The sequence below is a fragment of the Triticum urartu genome, unplaced genomic scaffold, assembly GCF_056163025.1.
Source record: "Triticum urartu cultivar PI428250 unplaced genomic scaffold, HENAU_Tu73 scaffold2, whole genome shotgun sequence".
NCBI lineage: Eukaryota > Viridiplantae > Streptophyta > Magnoliopsida > Poales > Poaceae > Triticum > Triticum urartu.
In genome coordinates, this window is record NW_028260368.1 from 15672586 (window position 1) to 15691011 (window position 18426).

General features: G+C 36.7%; 1 long non-coding RNA gene and 4 other non-coding genes across 5 annotated transcripts in view; 3 read left to right on the forward strand and 2 right to left on the reverse strand.

Annotated features, from left to right (window-relative positions):
• The window catches only part of LOC147953670 (uncharacterized), a 93502-nt gene extending 79833 nt beyond the window's left edge, over positions 1-13669 (forward strand). The window contains exon 2 of the long non-coding RNA XR_015613675.1: positions 11802-13669. This is a non-coding gene — a long non-coding RNA (uncharacterized LOC147953670). The remainder of the gene's footprint in view (positions 1-11801) is intronic.
• TRNAR-UCU (transfer RNA arginine (anticodon UCU)) lies at positions 3816-3887 on the reverse strand. Its single transcript has one exon. It is a non-coding gene; the product is annotated as a tRNA-Arg (tRNA).
• Positions 12508-12594, forward strand: TRNAS-GGA (transfer RNA serine (anticodon GGA)). The gene has a single exon. It is a non-coding gene; the product is annotated as a tRNA-Ser (tRNA).
• Positions 13670-13813: 144 nt separating the features above from the next.
• TRNAT-UGU (transfer RNA threonine (anticodon UGU)) lies at positions 13814-13886 on the reverse strand. Its single transcript has one exon. It is a non-coding gene; the product is annotated as a tRNA-Thr (tRNA).
• A 1667-nt stretch (positions 13887-15553) lies between these two features.
• On the forward strand, positions 15554-15626 carry TRNAF-GAA (transfer RNA phenylalanine (anticodon GAA)). Its single transcript has one exon. It is a non-coding gene; the product is annotated as a tRNA-Phe (tRNA).
• Positions 15627-18426: the final 2800 nt, after the last annotated feature.

An 18426-nucleotide genomic window follows, 5' to 3' on the forward strand; every position in this document is an offset into this window, starting at 1 on the left:
AATCCACTAATTGCTGCTGCTTCTGTTATTGCTGCTGGATTGGCCGTAGGGCTTGCTTCTATTGGACCTGGAGTTGGTCAAGGTACTGCTGCAGGACAAGCTGTAGAAGGTATTGCGAGACAGCCAGAAGCAGAAGGTAAAATACGAGGTACTTTATTGCTTAGTCTAGCTTTTATGGAAGCTTTAACAATTTATGGACTAGTTGTGGCACTAGCGCTTTTATTTGCGAACCCTTTTGTTTAATCTTAAAAAAAAAATTCTTTCGATTTCGATTAGATACTTTTTTCTTTTTTTAGTAAATTGGTATTTGCTTCCACAATTCCAATTATATCAATACTTTATTTAATTTACTCCTATTTATTACTCCTGGAATTATCTATTTATCGGGACAGATAATACCCCATTCTAGGAAGGGCTGAGTTGAGTATTATTAATTTAGAAGATATGCTCACCTTCTTATTTCCCGTCCTTAGTTTAGGAAAGTGGAAAGTTTTTTCCTTTTATTTTAGGAATTTTGGGAACAGAACATTTCAACAAAGGAAGTCTTTCACCGGTCAAACAAGACGTAAGACTTAATCTAAAAGAAATTACTAGATTGAATCTATTTGCATTAAAAAAACCGATCAAAAAAGGGCGAGCGAAGTAAGTGATCGAAAAACTTTGTTCTTTGTTCGTCCTATCTATAAGAGGAGAGCATATGAAAAATGTAACCCATTCTTTCGTTTTTTTAGCTCACTGGCCATCCGCTGGCAGTTTCGGGCTTAATACCGATATTTTAGCAACAAATCTAATAAATCTAACTGTAGTGGTTGGTGTTTTGATTTTTTTTTGGAAAGGGAGTGTGTGCGAGTTGTCTATTTCAAGAATAGATTGGATCTATCCGGCTGCACTTTATAATATTTTTTAGTATTTTTCGGATAAATAAGAAAAGGGTGCACGATCTCGACGAATTACTTCTGAATAAATTCAGAAATCATATGGAAGAACCATAGCATTTCGCGACTCATTGGTAAATCAACTTTGATTCTCTATAAACCAAGAATGTGAGACCATTAACACGGTTAAAGCTAAACTGCTTGAAGTCCAGGCAAAAAGAGGTACTCTTTCTACAACTATATTAGTATTAGTACCAATTTAAACGGGAAATAGCTAATGTAAAATTTATCTGATATAGAACACTCATATCGATAAAATGGTTTGAACTATTTACTAGAAAAAAAAGGGGGCACCCTGCCCTTTTTTAACCAATGCCGAATCGACGACCTATGTATAAAAAAGAGAAATTTTTTGGATTTGAAGAAAAAAAAAATAAAAAAGAATTCTATTAATTTTCATTTTCCATTTATTTAGTTAGTTTTTCTTAATGAAATTGAAATTATTAACTAGAGGGCAAATAAAAATAAAGAAACAACTTTGCTGACCATGATATATTTTTATCTAGGCGGAAGAGTCCTCTTAATATTTATCTAGTCTTATATAGGTTTCGGTATATTGAAATATAAACATAAAAAAGAAGATAGAGGATAGGCTCATTACTTAAAAAAAAGATATGGAAATAGCTATAGAAAAAAAAAAAGGAGCGTGAGAGCCAAATGAATCGAAAGATTCATGTTTGGTTCGGGAAGAGATCATAAAAGTTGTAAACTTACAAAATAATCTACTTTCATTAAAAGATTTATTAGATAATCGAAAACAGAGGATCTTGAGTACTATTCGAAATTCAGAAGAATTGCGTAGAGGGACCATTGAGCAACTCGAAAAAGCTCGGATTCGATTACAGAAAGTCGAACTAGAAGCGGATGAGTATCGAATGAATGGATACTCTGAGATAGAACGAGAAAAAGCAAATTTGATTAATGCTACTTCTATTAGTTTGGAACAATTGGAAAAGTCTAAAAACGAAACCCTTTATTTTGAAAAACAAAGGGCAATGAATCAGGTCCGACAGCGGGTTTTCCAACAGGCCGTACAAGGAGCTCTAGGAACTCTGAATAGTTGTTTGAATACCGAGTTACATTTCCGTACGATTCGTGCTAATATTGGCATTCTCGGGTCCCTGGAATGGAAGAAATAATTAAATTAATTAGGCCTTGAACTTCTACTTTCGTTTAGAATTTAGGCATTATTTTTCCCCTTGCTTCCGAAAAAAGAGTCAAGAAACACTAATGGCAACCCTTCGAGTCGACGAAATTCATAAAATTCTCCGCGAACGTATTGAACAATATAATAGGAAAGTAGGGATTGAGAATATAGGTCGCGTAGTTCAAGTGGGGGATGGGATTGCTCGTATTATAGGTCTTGGTGAAATAATGTCAGGTGAATTAGTCGAATTTGCAGAAGGTACTAGGGGTATTGCTCTGAATTTGGAATCCAAAAATGTTGGGATTGTATTAATGGGCGATGGGTTGATGATACAAGAGGGAAGTTTTGTAAAAGCAACAGGAAGAATTGCTCAGATACCCGTGAGTGAGGCTTACTTGGGTCGTGTTGTAAATGCTCTGGCTAAACCTATTGATGGGAAAGGCGAAATTATAGCTTCCGAATCTCGCTTAATTGAATCTCCTGCTCCAAGTATAATTTCCAGGCGTTCCGTATACGAACCTCTTCAAACAGGGCTTATTGCTATCGATTCGATGATCCCTATAGGGCGCGGTCAGCGAGAGTTAATTATTGGGGACAGACAGACTGGCAAAACAGCAGTAGCCACAGATACAATTCTCAATCAAAAAGGGCAAGGTGTAATATGTGTTTATGTAGCTATCGGTCAAAGAGCATCCTCCGTAGCTCAAGTAGTAACTACTTTCCATGAGGAGGGGGCCATGGAATACACTATTGTAGTAGCTGAAATGGCGGATTCACCTGCTACATTACAATACCTCGCTCCTTATACGGGAGCAGCCCTGGCTGAGTATTTTATGTACCGCGAACGGCATACTTTAATAATTTATGATGATCTCTCCAAACAGGCACAAGCTTATCGCCAAATGTCCCTTCTATTAAGAAGACCTCCCGGACGTGAGGCTTATCCAGGGGATGTTTTTTATTTGCATTCACGCCTTTTAGAAAGAGCCGCTAAATTAAATTCTCTTTTAGGCGAAGGAAGTATGACCGCTTTACCAATAGTTGAGACTCAATCTGGAGACGTTTCCGCCTATATTCCTACTAATGTAATCTCCATTACAGATGGACAAATATTCTTATCTGCGGATCTATTCAATGCCGGAATTCGACCCGCTATTAATGTGGGTATTTCTGTTTCCAGAGTAGGATCCGCGGCTCAAATTAAAGCCATGAAACAAGTAGCTGGCAAATCAAAATTGGAACTAGCGCAATTCGCAGAGTTACAAGCCTTTGCACAATTCGCCTCTGCTCTCGATAAAACAAGTCAGAATCAATTGGCAAGGGGTCGACGATTAAGGGAATTGCTTAAACAATCCCAGGCAAATCCTCTCCCAGTGGAAGAGCAGATAGCTACTATTTATACCGGAACAAGAGGATATCTTGATTCGTTAGAAATTGAACAGGTAAATAAATTTCTGGATGAGTTACGTAAACATCTAAAAGATACTAAACCTCAATTCCAAGAAATTATATCTTCTAGCAAGACATTCACCGAGCAAGCGGAAATCCTTTTGAAGGAAGCTATTCAGGAACAGCTGGAACGGTTTTCTCTTCAGTAACAAATAAATTTTGCATGTCTACTCTTGTTAGTAGAATAGGAATCGTTGAGAAAGCTTTTTCATTTGAATCATGCAAAAAAGTTTTCTTTGTTTTTAGTTTAGTATAGTTATTTAAAGAATAGATAGAAATAAGATTGCGTCCAATAGGATTTGAACCTATACCAAAGGTTTAGAAGACCTCTGTCCTATCCATTAGACAATGGACGCTTTTCTTTCATATTTTATTCTTTCTTTTATTTTTTTGCTTCTTCCGAGAAAAAACTGTTAGACCAAAACTCTTTTAGGAAATCAAAAAATCCAGATACAAATGCATGATGTATATATTATATCATGCATATATCATAAAGAAGGAGTATGGAGGCGGTAGTGGGAATCGAACCCGCAACCCCAAGGTTATGAGCCTTATGAGCTACCAAACTGCTCTATACTCTTAAACTAAAGAGGGGTAACTAGTGGATAAAAGAGGGTTGGATACGCCCCTCTACCAATATCTATACAAATAGAATAGTCCATTTATACAGAATGGTAAAGAGGGCTCCTCTATGATTATCAATTCCAGAAATCCATACAAATACGAAAGGGTATTTTATCCTTACCAACTGGATCTTGTTGCACCCGGTAACAAACATTCATAAACCATTTCTCGAAGTACGTGTCCGGATAGCCCAAAATGTCGATAGTTAGCTCTAGGTCTTCCGGTCAAAAAACAACGTCGATGAAGGCGTGTAGGTGCACTATTACGCGGTAGGGATTGCAATTTTTCTCGCATTTTCGTTTTTTCACTCAAACTCAAGGGAGAAACTTTGCTTCTTATCTTTTTTTTTAAAGATTGACGAATCAAATGATATTTCTGTTCTAATTTCTGCCGCTTCTTCTCCCTCTGAATCAAACTTTTTTTTTGCCATAATGTGTCGTTGCTATTATTACCAAGTATACGGTTCTAATCCTAGATGGAAAAATAAATAGAAAAAGAAATCTAAAAAGGCAGATCCTCCCTCTCTATCAAGAGTAATGAACTAGGTGCTGATACAGTACAAAAAAACAAACTAAATTAACCAAACTTGCCTGATGTTGAGGCAATCAAGAAAGCTGCATAAGTGAATATATAACCCACGGAAAAGTGAGCTAATCCAACCAATCTTGCTTGCACAATGGAAAGAGCCACGGGCTTATCTCTCCAGCGAATTAAATTAGCTAAAGGTGTGCGTTCATGAGCCCATGCTAAAGTCTCAATTAATTCCTGCCAATACCCCCGCCAGGAAATTAAGAACATAAATCCAGTAGCCCAAACAAGATGTCCAAATAAGAACATCCACGCCCATACCGATAAACTATTCATCCCAAAAGGATTATATCCATTGATAAGTTGTGAAGAGTTTAACCATAGGTAATCTCTTAACCATCCCATCAAATAAGTGGAGGATTCATTAAATTGTGAAACGTTGCCCTGCCATAATGTGATATGTTTCCAATGCCAATAAAAAGTAACCCACCCAATGGTATTTAACATCCAGAAAACTGCCAAATAAAATGCGTCCCAAGCAGAAATATCACAAGTACCGCCGCGCCCTGGGCCGTCACAAGGAAAACTATATCCAAAATCCTTTTTATCTGGCATTAATTTGGAACCGCGTGCATCTAAAGCGCCCTTTACTAAAATCAATGTAGTTGTATGCAAACCTAGAGCAATAGCATGATGAACCAAGAAATCCCCAGGTCCTATTGTTAAGAAAAGCGAATTACTATTCTCATTAACAGCATTCAACCATCCGGGCAACCATAGGCTTCGACCCGCATTGAAAGCGGGGCCATTCGTTGAAGATAAGAGTATATCGAACCCATATGTCGTCTTGCCATGAGCAGATTGTATCCATTGGGCAAATATAGGTTCGATCAAGATTTGCTTTTCTGGAGTACCAAAAGCAAGCATGACGTCGTTATGAACATAAAGGCCCAAGGTATGGAATCCTAGAAAGAGGCTAGCCCAACTTAAATGAGATATGATAGCTTCTTTATGGTCTAACATTCTTGCCAATACATTATCCTCATTCTGTTCCGGATTGTAATCCCTAATGAAAAAAATAGCTCCATGAGCAAAAGCCCCTGTCATGATGAACCCTGCAATATATTGGTGATGAGTATATAAAGCAGCTTGAGTAGTAAAGTCTTGTGCTATGAATGCATAAGGAGGTAAAGAGTACATATGTTGAGCTACTAAGGAAGTAATAACCCCTAAAGAAGCTAGAGCAAGACCTAACTGAAAATGAATCGAATTGTTGATTGTGTCATAAAGGCCCTTATGCCCACGCCCTAATCGACCCCCCGGAGGAGTATGCGCTTCTAAAAGATCTTTAATACTGTGCCCAATTCCGAAGTTAGTTCGATACATGTGACCGGCAATGAGAAAAATAAATGCAATAGCTAAATGATGGTGAGCCATATCGGTCAGCCACAAACTTTGTGTTTGTGGATGGAATCCCCCAAGAAGAGTTAGAATGGCAGTTCCCGCTCCTTGAGCGGTACCAAATAAATGATTACTCGAATCAGGGTTTTGGGCATAAAGATTCCATTGACCCGTCAAAAGGGGTCCCAACCCCTGGGGATAGGGTAATACATCTAAGAAATTATTCCATCGAACGTACTCCCCCCTGGATGCGGGAATAGCAACATGAACTAAATGTCCTGTCCAAGCCAAAGAACTTACCCCGAAAAGTCCTGACAAATGATGATTGAGACGAGATTCCGCGTTTTTGAACCACGAAAGGCTTGGTTTCCATTTGGGTTGTAGATGTAACCAACCCGCTATTAAGGACAGCGTAGAAAGAAATAATAGAAAAAGAGCTCCAGTATAAAGATCCTCATTGGTGCGTAATCCTATTGTATACCACCACTGATAAACTCCAGAATAAGCAATATTCACTGGACCAGCAGCACCTCCTCGAGTAAAGGCTTCCACAGCGGGTTGACCAAAATGAGGATCCCAAATCGCATGAGCAATAGGTCTTACGTGTAAAGGATCCTGTATCCATGATTCAAAATTTCCTTGCCAAGCTACATGAAACAGATTTCCGGACGTCCATAGAAAGATTATTGCTAATTGCCCAAAGTGAGAAGCAAAAATGTTCTGATAAAGACGTTCTTCAGTAATATCATCATGACTTTCGAAATCATGTGCGGTAGCAATACCAAACCAAATACGACGAGTAGTGGGGTCCTGAGCTAAGCCTTGGCTAAACCTGGGAAATCTTAATTCCATAATGCCTTTCAAATCCTCCTAGCCACTATCCTACTGCAATAATTCTCGCTAAGAAGAATGCCCATGTCGTGGCAATTCCACCCAGAAGGTAATGGGTTACTCCTACAGCGCGTCCTTGTATAATGCTCAAGGCTCTAGGCTGAGTAGCAGGAGCAACTTTTAATTTGTTATGAGCCCAAACGATAGATTCAATGAGTTCTTGCCAATAACCACGGCCGCTGAATAAAAACATTAAACTGAAGGCCCAGACAAAATGAGCACCTAAGAAAAAAAGACCATATGCAGATAATGAAGAACCATAAGACTGAATGACTTGCGATGCCTGTGCCCACAAGAAATCTCGAAGCCACCCATTAATCGTAATGGAACTCTGTGCAAAGTTTCCCCCTGTAATATGAGTTACCACCCCTTGATCACTTATAGTACCCCAAACATCCGACTGCATTTTCCAACTGAAATGGAAAATGACTACCGAAATTGCATTGTACATCCAGAATAAACCTAAGAAAACATGATCCCAGGCGGATACTTGACATGTTCCCCCTCGGCCAGGCCCATCGCAAGGAAAGCGAAAACCTAGATTTGCTTTATCGGGTATCAAACGGGAACTCCGAGCAAATAAAACACCTTTCAAAAGTATTAATACAGTCACATGTATGGTAAATGCATGAATGTGATGGACTAAAAAATCTGCGGTTCCTAATGGAATAGGTAACAAAGCCACTTTGCCACCTACTGCTACTAACTCGCCGCCTCCCCACGTTAAGCTAGTACTTGTTGTTGCACCAGGAGCTGTTACGCCAGGCGCAGTAGCATGGATATTTTGTACCCATTGAGCAAAGATAGGTTGTAATTGTATGGCAGTATCCGAAAACATATCTTGTGGACGGCCTAAAGCACTCATGGTATCATTATGAATGTACAAGCCAAAACTGTGAAAACCTAGAAATATACATACCCAGTTAAGGTGGGATATGATTGCATCGCGGTGTCTAAGGACGCGATCTAATAGATCGTTGTATCGAGTAGTTGGATCATAGTCTCTTACCATAAAAATTGCTGCATGTGCAGCAGCACCGACTATTAGAAATCCGCCAATCCACATGTGGTGTGTGAACAAGGAAAGTTGTGTACCATAGTCAGTAGCTAGGTATGGATAGGGAGGCATAGAATACATATGATGAGCTACAACAATGGTTGTAGAGCCTAGCATAGCTAGGTTAAGAGATAATTGAGCATGCCATGACGTTGTTAAGATTTCATAAAGACCCTTATGGCCTTGTCCTGTAAATGGGCCCTTGTGAGCCTCCAAAATATCTTTAAGTCCATGGCCAATACCCCAATTGGTCCTATACATATGACCTGCGATTAGGAAAAGAATAGCAATAGCTAAATGATGGTGCGCAATATCGGTCAGCCAGAGACCACCGGTTACTGGATCTAGTCCTCCGCGAAAAGTCAGAAATTCTGCGTATTTGGACCAATTTAAAGTGAAAAAAGGGGTTGCTCCTTCGGCAAAACTAGGATAAAGTTGAGCCAAAAGGTCCCGATTCAAGATAAATTCATGAGGAAGTGGTATCTCTTTAGGATCCACCCCAGCGTCAAGAAATTGGTTAATTGGTAAAGATACATGAATTTGGTGCCCCGCCCAAGAAAGAGACCCAAGTCCTAATAATCCCGCTAAGTGGTGATTCAACATGGATTCTACATCTTGGAACCAGGCCAATTTGGGAGCGGCTTTGTGATAATGGAACCAACCAGCAAAAAGCATTAACGCTGCAAAAATCAATGCACCAATTGCAGTACAATAGAGTTGTAATTCACTAGTTATTCCAGATGCTCGCCAAAGCTGAAAAAAACCAGAGGTTATTTGGATTCCTCGGAAACCCCCGCCTACATCACCATTCAATATTTCTTGCCCTACTATAGGCCAAACTACCTGAGCACTGGGTCCAATGTGAGTAGGATCACTTAGCCATGCTTCATAATTGGAAAAACGGGCGCCATGAAAGTACATGCCACTCAACCAAAGAAAGATAATGGAAAGTTGCCCGAAATGAGCACTAAAGACTTTTCGAGAAATCTCCTCCAAATCACCAGTATGACTATCGAAATCGTGAGCATCAGCATGTAGGTTCCAGATCCAAGTGGTAGTATCAGGGCCCTTAGCTAGTGTTCTTGAGAAATGGCCGGGTCTGGCCCATTCCTCAAAAGATGTTTTTACAGGATCCCTATCCACAACAATTTTTACTTCTGGTTCCGGCGAACGAATAATCATTAAGTCCTCCTCTTTCCGGACAAGACATACAAAGAGACCCGCCAACTGTCTTTTTAGTGAATCTTTGAAAGATATATATTTTGAAAGATAGATTTTGAAAGATAGATTTTGAAAGATAGATATTGTGATTAGTTCTTTTCTTTACTATCTACCATCCTTCTATTTTTTTTTTAGTTATTCACTGGAGCAATTATATATTGAAGTCAATCCGAGGCAAGTGTTCGGGTCTATTATGACATAAAGATTAGGTGCCTAACGGACATTGTTTATCTTGAAAAACAAATATTTCTCGACGTAAGAAAAAAATCTTTTTTATTTTTAATTTAAGAAACTAGTGTATTTTTTTTGAGGGCATAAGCTCCTATCTATATCTACTTTCCTTGAGCATAATATAGGGTTTTTTATTTGATTCTAAATTCCAAGATAACTCATTAGAATTATTAATAAGATGGTCCTAATATATTAGCAATATTTAGATTGCCCCCTCTTTTTATTCACTTTATTACTTCTATTCTAGACCCTATCCCTATGGTTTATTCTTATGAAATATCATATAAAATAGAAGGTATAAGAAATGGATATAATGAAATTCTTGATTCGATCTTACGACCTAATTTATTTGATTAATGGATCAACAACCAAACCACCCATTTTATGAAAAAGAAGGAGCATGGTCTTATTCAAATTCAAAGCGCTTCGTAATCTTCAACCAGTTCTGTGCTTCAATATAATTTCCCGGAGTAAGCGCTATAGCTTGTTTCCAATATTCAGCAGCTTGATCAAACCAAGCTTCCGCAATTTCCGAATCACCCTGTAGAATGGCCTGTTCTCCTCGGTCGGAATAGGAAGTTCCTTCCCTTAGAACCGTACTTGAGAGTTTCCTACCTCATACGGCTCAGAAATTGCTATCTGAATTTCCCCTATCTTAACTGAATTCGATTTATCAAAAATCGATCCAATTTGTTCTTGGGTTAAGCAGAAGAAATTAATTACCTAAGTTTCAAACCCTAATTTTTATCAATAATCAGTTTGATCTTTTTTCCCACCTTCAGAAGAATGAAGCATAGATAGATATAGAGCCTTCGTTCAAATTTTCTGAGAGGTAACTATCCCGGTTTCATATATGAAATCTCTATAGAATCCTTGAAAAAGACTTTTTTCCATAAGAAAGAAAAAAGAACTTACTATCTTTGGGATCTGATACTACACCGCTGCTTAATCCCTTAGTGGATCGGCTCTATTACATAAGCGGATTCCTAAATTTTGCCCCATATCATGGGATAAGTAAGCAGTTTTTTTTAGTTGTATCGACCCAGTCGCTCACTAATTGATCTTTACGGTGCTTTCTCTATCAATTTGAGAAACTTTATCCATAGAGTAGTAGTATAGGCCATACTTTCTTCGTTTTTTGATTCTCGTGAAGTGTCCTTCCTTCCTACAGCTGATAGGGAAAAATCGTTGTTTTTACGATCCCTATGTAGAAAGCCCTTTTTTTCTAGTATTTACTAGAAAATTTGATCCTCTCTTTTTTTTTTTTCTTTCTATAGTGGAGATAGTCGCACGTAATGACAGATCACGGCCATATTATTAAAAGCTTGCGGTAAGAAGGGGTTTCGTTCTAGTGCCCGGAAATAATATTCCAAAGCCTTTGTATGCTCTCCATTGCTTGTGTGTATAAGGCCTATGTTATAGAGTATATAACTTCGATCATAGGGATCGATTTCTAGTCGCGTAGCTTCATAATAATTTTGCAAAGCTTCCGCATAATTTCCTTCGGATTGAGCCAACATCCGTTACGGTCGTTCATTCTATTCAAAAAATCTCCGTTCCAAAACCGTACATGAGGTTTTCATCTCATACGGCTCCTCCCTTCTGTACATAATAGTACTAAGCGAAATAATCTATAGAATCAAAATAGAATTAGTCCCGTCTCATTATGAACCGAAAGGGGCTGGTATTTTTCCAAGAAATCTCTAGCCAACCTTCCCACAAGAGGTTTTTCTTAACACCAATGAATTCTATTAATGCTAGAGGAAAACGATAGCTCCAATAATTTCTTTGTTCTCAACGCCTCCTATTTAGAGGAATTAGCTACTTCAACGATCTTTGATGGTTATAGGGGTATCCAAAGTACAAACCTGATGGTTGTTTGTTATCCCAACCATTCTTCCCAGCCCTGATACCGATCAGGAAAGGGGTAATTTCTAACAAAGTTTTTCTCTTGTTGATTCCTATTTCTAGGTGTAGTGCTTTTCTCCCCTATGCTGCCTACGGATACTAATAGAGTAGGATTGGCCTGTAATCCATACCATACCATATCCTGTAGGTGTAACCTTTCGCTCAATACTCAAATCTACAATTGAAGTATCTGAAGCCGCATCAATCGAGGATACACGACGGAAGGAATTGTTAGTTCGCCTCACCTTCCCGAAGCGTGGGTTTGTTTGCTTTACAAATTTGGTTCTCTCTATGCCAACCCCCCTCTCTTTTTCGTAAGACTGAGGTATAGGTAGGGCTAAAAAAAAGCAAAAAAAAGAGTCAAATCGCACCATCTCTATAATAAGTAAATGCCTTTTTTTCTCCTGAGGTTGTCGGAATTATTCGCAATAAAATATTGGCTACAATTGAGGAGGTCTTATCAATGAAATTTCCATTTCCACGGGATCTAGGCATAATTCCCAACCCATTCTATATAGAATTGTTTTCATTCCTTCACAAAATAACATAAAAACAAACACATTCGATTCTTATAATTATAAATAGATTGATCCATATGCTCTACTCTAAATCCATATGCTTTAAATGGATAAGAGAGATATGGATTTTCCGCTCAGCTCAAATTGTATCCTTTTCCTTCTGCTTGGACACGAAGAGATATGAAATATTTGACTAAGACTGGATTTCATTCCACTTTCCTATTTCTGAACAACAACTTATGTTATCAACTATTTCGTGTTTTCAAAGTTATTAATTGTCTCATACCCTATTTTTGATTTCGATAGTATGGTGTAGCGTATCTTATGCAAACGGAATTCTAAGGTTTCTTTATTTTATTATGCAATAAGAAGAATTCTTCCATTTTCTTTTTCTTTAGTTGCGGGAAAACCCAAATTAAAACTTTTATTTTATAGCGAGCGCAATTTCTAGTAAAAAATCCTGTATCCTTCCACTTAGATCAAAAGGAATTTTTCCAATAGAACTATGGAACCCCCGAGTGGTTGCGGTTGTACCTGTACTGCAGGAATAAGAAAACTCGCTATTCACTCAGTTTATTTTCCATAATAAGTTATGTAGGAGAGATGGCCGAGCGGTTCAAGGCGTAGCATTGGAACTGCTATGTAGACTTTTGTTTACCGAGGGTTCGAATCCCTCTCTTTCCGTTTTTCTTAATTCATCAACGTTAAGGATCACAATGTATCAAATCAAATAACAATTTTTTCCAGCAATAATATAATATCTTATATTATCTTATTTTGATTTAATAGAAATTAGAAATTCTCTATAGCAAATTACTGTGGTATGTAAAATACACATAGAGGAAAAAAGAAAAAAGGATCCTAATCCTAGGGTTAATCAATTTTAGCTAGTTGATGGGAAAATACAAATTAATGGTAATGGTCTTAGGGCGATTTAGTTCGGGGAAAGGGGAAGGGGAAGAAAATTCTATGAACCTTTCCTTTTTTCGTTAAGTTCAAGTCTGACGAGAGTAATATTCTACAACTAACAACTCATTTATTTTGAGACCGACCCACTTCCTATCTAGGATTTTATTTACTAGTCCTTTATATTCCAACGTGTCAATCGCCAAATGCTTTGGCAATTTCCCCGGGTCCGATGAAGCAATATAATTTTGAACCAGACCTTTTGATCTTTGGTTATCTTTCGTAGTAATAATATCTCGGGGTTTGCAACGAAAACTTGGTATATTGACTATACGACCATTAACTAAAATATGTCTATGGTTGACTAATTGGCGGGCCCCAGGAATGGTTGAAGCCATACCCAATCGAAAAAGGATATTATCCAAACGCATTTCAAGTAATTGTAGTAAAACCTGGCCTGTTGACCTTTTTGCTTTTCCAGCGATATGTACATATCTAAGTAATTGTCGTTCTGTCAGACCATAATGAAAACGCAATTTCTGTTTTTCTTGAAGACGAATACGATATTGCTCCTTTTTCCCAGAATTGAATTTTTTTTTAAGATTACTTCCGGATTTAGGTGTTTTTCTAGTGAGTCCTGGTAAAGCTCCCAGACGGCGTATTTTTTTTAAACGAGGTCCTCGATAACGGGACATGAAGACTCCTTTTTTTATTTTATTGAAATTTCATTTTACACAATTAATTTCATTGTATTTACATTACAGAATACATCGAAATTAAAACTGAATTAAACTACAGGATAAACAGAGTAAAATCAACTAAAGTACCCCAAAAAATGGAATTTCATCAAAATCTTTTTTTTTTGTATATATATTATTTATTTTATTGTTTTGTATCTAGCAAAATTGTAAGGTAAAAAACATAAAAGATCCTGGATTCTCCATTTAATTCGGAAAAAAAGAGATTCTTGTTCGTAGAACATCGATAGAGAAAAAAAAGCCGACTATCGGATTTGAACCGATGACCCTCGCATTACAAATGCGATGCTCTAACCTCTGAGCTAAGTGGGCTTACATAACGGAAATAGTGTAACAAATAGAAATAGGTATAGTATAGGAAATCCGTAAAATCTCAGATATTAGTTATTAATCTTAGCTATTAACTAGTTCTAAATTTGAAGTTATACTTATAAAAATAAAAAAATACTAAAACTTCTTAAAGATAAAGTTAGCTTGATATGCTTAACTATAGGATATTAAAAAATAAAATTATAGAATTTATTGGTATTTTCATTCGATCATTATAGACTTTATTATTTGTTAATAATTTGAGGATTAATATTTCACTAAGGGGAACATAGAGTCAGAGTAAATAAAATTGCTAATTCTGATTAGAAAAAAAGAATAAATATCAAGCGTTATAGTATAATTTTGAATACTATAAAAAAGTAAGACGGGAGGTGGGGGAGATAAAAACTTTTGGATATATTGATTCGGATTGAATTGCAAATACATCAAGGATAGAATCAATTCAATTCTGAATTGCAATAAGCAAGCGAGGTCTCTCAAATAGAGTCGAACTGAACTGCTAGACTACGTTGAGTGATGAACTCAATGATTCAAAAAAAAAACTAAGAGATGGATGAAATTACACAAGGAATCCTGGTCTCAAAGAAGAGGGAAATGGGGATATGGCGAAATCGGTAGACGCTACGGACTTGATTGTATTGAGCCTTGGTATGGAAACCTGCTAAGTGGTAACTTCCAAATTCAGAGAAACCCTGGAATTAAAAAAGGGCAATCCTGAGCCAAATCCGTGTTTTGAGAAAACAAGGGGTTCTCGAACTAGAATACAAAGGAAAAGGATAGGTGCAGAGACTCAATGGAAGCTGTTCTAACGAATCGAGTTAATTACGTTGTGTTGTTAGTGGAATTCCTTCTAGTTCTAAATTAGAGAAAGAGGGGTTTTATACCTTATACATTTAATAAACACGTATAGATACTGACATAGCAAACGATTAATCACAGAACTCATATTATATTCTAATTATAATATAGGTTCTTTATCTTTTTTAAAAATGAAATTAGAAATGATAATGATTATGAAATAAAAAACTCATATCATAATTTTTTTTTTTCATTATTGTGAATCCACTCCAATCGAATATTGAATAATCAAATTCTTCAATTAAAATTCAAAGTTTTCGAGATCTTTAAAAAAGTGGATTAATCGGACGAGGACAAAGAGAGAGTCCCATTCTACATGTCAATACTGACAACAATGAAATTTCTAGTAAAAGGAAAATCCGTCGACTTTATAAGTTGTGAGGGTTCAAGTCCCTCTATCCCCAAATCCTCTTTTATTCCCTAACTATACTATATTATTATTATTTATCCTCTTTTTTTTTTTCTTTTTATCAATGCACTTTTTTTTCTTTTTATCAATGCAATGGGTTTAAGATTCATTAGCTTTCTCATTCTACTCTTTCACAAAGGAATGCGAAGAGAACTCAATGGATCTTATCCTATTCATTGAATAGATTTCTTTTTTATTAGAGTATCGGCAAGAAATCTTGGTTATTCACTCTATTTTTAAGTTTTATTTAAGTAAACCATGCACAATGCATAGGACTACCCCCCCCATTTTCAAATTTAAAATTTGAAATACTTTAATTAATTTTTAGTCCTTTTAATTGACATAGATACAAATACTCTACTAGGATGATGCACAAGAAAAGGTCAGGATAGCTCAGTTGGTAGAGCAGAGGACTGAAAATCCTCGTGTCACCAGTTCAAATCTGGTTCCTGGCAGAGAAAAAAAAAAAAAAGATCCACCGAATAGGTATTGATCCAAATACCTCGAGATGGATTGTGATACATATTCATTAATAATATTTATTCATCTAAGTGGATAAATCTATAATATAAATATAGAGGCACTTCTTTTTCTTTTTAAAGAAGTTTTAAAATATATCTTTTCTTTATGATAAAGAAGGGGGTGAGATTCCCCTTTATTTTTTTGCGTTTCTTAATTTTGTATTCCGCTATTCCGACGAATATTTTTTTAGTCTTGCTTATCTTTATCTTATCTTATTTTCCTAGTTGTGCTAAGTAATGTGCGCGGTACAAAGTTCCTGGTAGAGAACTTCTTTGAGTCATCCTATTTTTCTGTTCATATGAAGGAAATTAATATGCGATTTTCAAAATAGGGGAATCCAAATGAAACCCTTTTTTTGCTCAGTCTATCTGGAATGCTTTTGTATAATTAGGAATTAATTATAAATAGGTATTCCGTTTCATCTAGGAAAAGAACCTAAAAATATTCCTTGACTTGAATAAAATCTGGAGTTGTGTTGTATAAGTGAGCATGAATTTCTTATCATTCAATGAGCATCTTGTATTTCATAAAAATTGGGGGTTATATAATCCTTACGTAAGGGCCAGCCTATCCAACTTTCAGGCATTAGGATACGTTTAAGGCGCGGATGATTATCATAAGAGATTCCCACCATATCATAAGATTCGCGTTCTTGAAAATCGGCACTTCTCCAAATCCAGAAGACAGACGGAATTCTAGGATTATCCTTTTGGGCAAAGACTTTTATGCAGACTTCTTCTGGATTATCTATACCATATTGTATTCTCGTAAGATGATACACGCTAGCTAAAGATCCACCGGGTGCTACATCATAAGCACATTGGGAGCGTAAATAATTGTAACCACTATACATATAAAATGACAGCAATGGAATCCCAATCCCCTGCTTTTATTTGTAAAGTCTCTATTCCTCGGTGATCAAAGCCCAAAGATCTATGAACCACCTCATGTTTGACTAGCCAATTAGATAACCAACCCTGCTGCATTGTCTTCATCTCTCCCTCTTTGTATAAATATTTCACATTTCGGATGCAAGTTTGAAAGATTGCCCTGCTTTTTATTTTTCTACACAAAAGAGCCCCTCTCCTAATTCACTAATTTGTAGGAAGGTACTGAACTTTTGGATTTGAAAAAAGTTTCAGAAGATATATCTAATGTAGATGGTGATTGATAGAGCAATTCTTGCTCATAAGTTCCTGTATGAGTACTGCGCCTAACATAAAGCTTGTGACTGGTAGTAAAACATCTATTTTTATTTTGAGATAGAGTTTGATCCTCAACTATTTCTCGCGATATCTTCTTACGAAGTTTTGTTAGGGCATCTATAACTGCCTCCGGTTTAGGTGGGCAGCCCGGCAAGTAGACATCCACAGGAATTAACTTATCAACTCCCCGAACAGTACTATAGGAATCCGTACTGAACATTCCCCCTGTAATAGTACAGGCTCCCATAGCAATGACGTATTTTGGTTCAGGCATTTGCTCGTATAATCTCACTAAAGAGGGAGCCATTTTCATTGTTACCGTACCGGCTGTTAAAATTAGGTCTGCTTGCCTAGGACTTGATCTTGGTACCAATCCATAACGATCAAAGTCGAATCGTGAGCCTATTAATGAAGCAAATTCAATGAAACAACAACTGGTACCGTATAGAAGGGGCCATAAACTGGAGAGTCTTGACCAATTCGAAAGATCATTTGGTGTAGTTGAAATAACAGAATTGGAACTTGTTTGGTCAAGTAAGGGAAACTCAATCAAATTCATAACTGTCTCAATAGAATCTTTTCCTTCTTTTTTTTTGTCTAAATATTCAGTTAAGACCATTCCAAGGCTCCTTTTCGCCATGCATAAACTAAACCAACAACTAAGATAAGCACGAAAATCAAAGCTTCGATAAAAACGGATACACCCAATACGTCGAAACTCATTGCCCAAGGGTATAGAAAGACGGTTTCCACATCAAAAACAACAAAAACGAGCGCAAACATATAATAGCGTATTCGGAATTGTACCCAAGCCCCTCCCATGGGTTCTATACCCGATTCATAACTAGAAAGCTTCTCTGGTCCTTCACTAACCGGGGCTAAAAGTCCTGAAATCGAAAATGCCAAAATAGGAATAAGGCTTGCTATTATTAGAAATGTCCAAAAAATATCATATTCGTGAAGCAGAAACATAATGTACTCCCATTAATGTGGAATAGGCGGAACTTAAATTAGTCAATTCAATTCAGCATTGTCAATTTATCCAGAACTTCTCTCTTTTCCTCGGTGAAACAAGAATCTTTTTTGTTCAAACAAAAGCGCTTAGTTTAAGTTTAGCCTTTGTTTCCTCTGTGCTGCATCTTCTTTAAAGATTCATCCAATGGAATCCCAACTCCCTTTCTTTTGGATTTCCATTCTATTTAGATATGGTGTATGTAGATCTAATTCTTATATAAAGAAAACTTTCTCGTTTCACTTTGTCTCGCTTTCTCTAGAATCTCTAGAAAAAAGAATAGCTCTATCCTTTATTTAATATTTAATAATAAAATAATAAGAGACTATTAAATAAAAATGAGAATACTACTAAATTAGAACCTAATTAAGATAGTAGGACTAATCTATGCAGTATAATTAATGAGAAGTAATACTATAAAATAAAAATAAAGAACTCTATTTCAGAACTATGAGACAGAATATTCTGTTTTCTTATTTACTCTTTACTTTATTTTTTCTATTTAAAGTTGATCAA